Consider the following 4552-nt stretch of genomic DNA (forward strand, 5'->3'; position numbering starts at 1 on the left):
AGTTTTCCCCTGTGCCCATATTTTTGAGGCTTTCCCCCACTGTCTCCTCTAAAGTTTCAGTGTCTCTGGTTTTTATGTGCAGTTCCTTGATCCATGTAGACTTGACCTTAGTAAAAGGAGATACGAATGGATCAATTCGCATTCTTCTACATGATAATCGCCAGTTGTGCCAGCACCATTTATGGAATATGCTGCCTTTTTTCCACTGGATGGTTTTAGCTCCCTTGTCAAAGATCAAGTGACAATAGCTATGTGGATTCTTTTCTGGGTCTTCAATTCTAGTCCATTGATCTACCTGTCGATTGCTGTACCAGTACAATGCAGTTTTTATCACAATTGCTCTGTAGTACAACTTTAGGTCAGGCATGGTGATTCCACCAAAGATTCTTTTATCATTGAGAATAGTTTTTGCTATCCTAGGATTTTTATTATTCCAGATGAATTTGCAAGTTGTCCTTTCTAACTCAGTGAAGAATTGAGTTGGAATTTTGATGGCAATTGCATTGAATCTTTAGATTGCTTTTGGCAGGATAGCCATTTTTACTATATTAATCCTGCCGATCCATGAGCATGGGAGATCTTTCGATCTTCTGAGATCTTCAATTTCTTTCTTCAGAGACTTGAAGTTCTTATCATACAGATATTTCACTTCCTTAGAGTCACACCAAGGTATTTTATATTATTTGTGACTATTGTGAAGGGTGTTGTTTCCCTAATTTCTTTCTCAGCCTGTTTATCTTTGTGTAGAAAAAGGTCATTGATTTTTTTTATTGAATTTTATATCCAGCTACTTCACTGAAGCTGTTTTATCAGGTTTAGGAGTTCTCTGGTGGGATTTTTAGGATCACTTATACCTACTATCATATCACCTGCAAATAGTGATATTTTGACTTCTTCCTTTCCAATTTGTATCCCCTTGGCCTCCTTTCATTGTCTAATTGCTCTGGCTAGGACTTTGAGTACTATATTGTATAAGTAGGGAGAAAGTGGCCATCCTTGTCTTGTCCCTGATTTTAGTGGGATTGTTTTCAGCTTCTCTCCATTTACTTTGATAATGAAAACTAGGCTGTGGTATATAGCTTTCATTATGTTTAGTTATGGGCCTTGAATTCCTGATCTTTCCAAGACTTTTATCATGAAGGGGTGTTAGATTTTGTCAAATGTGTTTTCAACATCTAACAAGATGGTTATGTGATTTTTGTTTTTGAGTTTGTTTATATCGTGGATTACGTTGATGGATTTCCATATATTAAACAATCCCTGTATCCCTGGAATGAAGCCTATTTGATCATGATGGATGATTGCTTTGATGTGTTCTTGGACTCGGTTAGCAAGAACTTTATTGAATATTTTTGAATCGATATTCATAAGGGAAATTGGTCTGATGTCCTCTATCTTTGTTGGGTCTTTATGTGATTTAGGTATCAGAGTAATTGTGGCTTCATAGAATGAATTGGGCAGAGTACCTTCAATTTCTATTTTGTGGAATACTTAAGAGGAGAACTGTAATTAGATCTTCTTTGAAGGTCTGATAGAACTCTGCACTAAACCAATCTGGTCCTGGGCTTTTTTTTTTGGGGGGGGGGAGACTATTGATGACTGCTTCTATTTCTTTAGTGGATATGGGGCTGTTTACGTCATTAATATTATCCTGATTACACTTTGGTACCTGGTATCTTTCTAGAAATTTGTCCATCTCATCCAGGTTTTCCAGTTTTGTCAAGTATAGCCTTTTGTAGTAGGATCTGTTAGTGATTTGGATTTCCTCAGTTTCTGTTGTTATGTCTCCCTTTTCATTTCTGATTTTGTTAATTAGGATACTGTGCCCTCTAGTTAGTCTGCTAAGGGTTTATATATCTTGTTGAATTTCTTAAAGAACCAGCTCCTGGTTTGGTTGATTCTTTGAATAGTTCTTTTTCTTTCTTCTTGGTTGATTTCAGCACTGAGTTTGATTATTTCCTGATATCTACTCCTCTTGTGTGAATTTGCTCCCTTTTGTTTTAGAGCTTTTAGGTGTGCTGTCAAGCTGGTAGTGTATGCTCTCTCTTGTTTCTTTTTGGAGGCACTCAGAGCTATGAGTTTTCCTCTTAGGAATGCTTTCATTGTGTCTCATAAGTTTGGGTATGTTGTGGCTTCATTTTCATTAAACTCTAAAAAGTTTTTAATTTCTTTCTTTCTTTCTTTCTTCCTTCCTTGACCAAGGTATCATTGAGTAGAGTGTTCTTCAGCTTCCACGTGAATGTGGCTTTCTATTATTTATGTTGCTATTGAAGATCAGCCTTAGTCTGTGATGACCTGATAGGATGCATGGGATAATTTCAATATTTTTGTATCTGTTGAGGCCTGTTTTGTGACCAATTATATGGTTGATTTTGGAGAAGGTACCATGAGGTGCTAAGAAGGTATATCCTTTTGTTTTAGGATAAAATGTTCTGTAGATATTTGTTAAAACCATTTCTTTCATAACTTCTGTTAGTGTCCATGTGTCTCTGTTTAGTTTCTGCTTCCAGGATCTGTCCATTGATGAGAGTTGGGTGTTGAAGTCTCCCACTACTATTGTGTGAGGTGCAATATGTTTTAGCTCTACCATAGTTTCTTTAATGAATGTAGATACCCTTGCATTTGGAGCATAGGTATTCAAAATTGAGAGTTCATCTTGGAAGATTTTATCTTTGATGAGTATGAAGTGTCCTTCCTTGTCTTTTTTGATAATTTTGGGTTGGAAGTCAATTTTATTCGATATAAGAATGGCTCCTCCAGCTTGTTCCTTCGGACTATTTGCTTGGAAAATTGTTTTCCAGCCTTTTACTCTGAGTTAGTGTCTGTCGTTTTCCCTGAGGTGGGTTTCCTGTAAGCAGCAAAATGTTGGGTCCTGTTTGTGTAGCCAGTCTGTTAGTGTATGTCTTTTATTGGGGAATTGAGTCCATTGATGTTAAGAGAAATTAAAGAAAAGTAATTGTTGCTTCCTGTTATTTTTGTTGTTAAAGTTGGGACTCTGTTCTTGCTGCTGTCTTCTTTGAGTTTGTTGAAGGATTACTTTCTTGCTTTTTCTAGGGCATTATTGCCTTCCTTGTGTTGGTGTTTTCCATTTATTATCCTTTGAAAGGCTGGATTCATGAAAAGATATTGTGTGAATTTGGTTTTATCATGGAACACTTTGGTTTCTCCATCTATGGTGATTGAGAGTTTGGCTAGGTATAGTAACCTGGCCTAACATGTGTGTTCTCTTAGGGTCTGCATAACATCTGTCCCGGATCTACTGGCATTCAGAGTCTCTGGTGAGAAGTCTGGTGTAATTCTAATAGGCCTGCCTTTATATGTTACTTGACCTTTTTCCCTTACTGCTTTTAATATTCTATCTTTATTTAGTGCATGAGTTGTTCTGATTATTATGTGTCAGAAGGAATTTCTTTTCTGGTCCAGTCTATTTGGAGTTCTGTAGGCTTCTTGTATGTTCATGAGCATCTCTTTCTTTAGATTAGGAAGCTTTCTTCTATAATTTTGTTGATGATATTTACTGGCCCTTTACGTTGAAACTCTTCATTCTCATCTATATCTATTATCCATAGTTTTGGTCCTCTTATTGTGTCCTAGATTTCCTGGATGTTAAGGGTTAGGATCTTTTTGCATTTTGCATTTTCTTTGATTGTTGTGCCGATGTTCTCTATGGAATCTTCTGCACCTGAGATTCTCTCTTCCATCTCTTGCATTCTGTTGCTTATGCTCGCATCTATGGTTCCAGATTTCTTTCCTAGGGTTTCTATCTCCAGAGTTGTCTCCCTTTGGTTTTTCTTTATTGTTTCTACTTCCCTTTTTGGTCTTGGATGGTTTTGTTCAATTCCATCACCTGTTTGGTTGTGTTTTCCTGTAATTCTTTAAGGACTTCTACCTCTTTAGCAGTGTTCTCCTGTATTTCTTTGAGTTATTAATGGCCTTCTTGAAGTCTTCCACCAGCATCATGAAATATGATTTTAAATCCGATTCTTGCTTTTTGGGTGTGTTGGGGTACTCAGGACTGGCTGAGGTGGGAGTGCTGGGTTCTGATGATGGTGAGTGTTCTTTGTTTCTGTTAGTGAGCTTCGTACGTTTACCTTTCACCATCTGGTAATCTCTGAAGTTAGTTGTTACAGTTGTCTCTGGTTAGAGCTTGTTTGTCCTGTGATTCTCTTAGCCTCTGTCAGCAGTCCTGGGAGTCCAACTCTCTCCTGAGTCTTAGTGGTCAGAGTACTCTCTCCAGGCAAGCTCTCCTCTTGCAGGGAAGGTGCACAGATATCTGGCATTCAGACCTGCCACATGGCTGAAGAGTAAGGCCCAAAACAGGGCCTGTCCCAGAAGATGTTTTGCCTCTGCAGTCTGCATGCTCACGTGCACAGACTGGTGAGGGATGCAGGACACAAGATGGCTCTCTCACCTGCTCTGGCGATCAGAGCCCTCCCAGGCAGACATCTCTCCTCTGACAGGGAAGGTGCCTGGATATCTGGAGCCTGAAATGGTGTCTGTCCCAGAAGCTGTGTCATTTCTGTAGTCCACACTCTCACCTGTGCAGACTAGT

This window comes from Mus caroli, unplaced genomic scaffold (genome assembly GCF_900094665.2).
Source record: "Mus caroli unplaced genomic scaffold, CAROLI_EIJ_v1.1 scaffold_16354_1, whole genome shotgun sequence".
Lineage (NCBI taxonomy): Eukaryota > Metazoa > Chordata > Mammalia > Rodentia > Muridae > Mus > Mus caroli.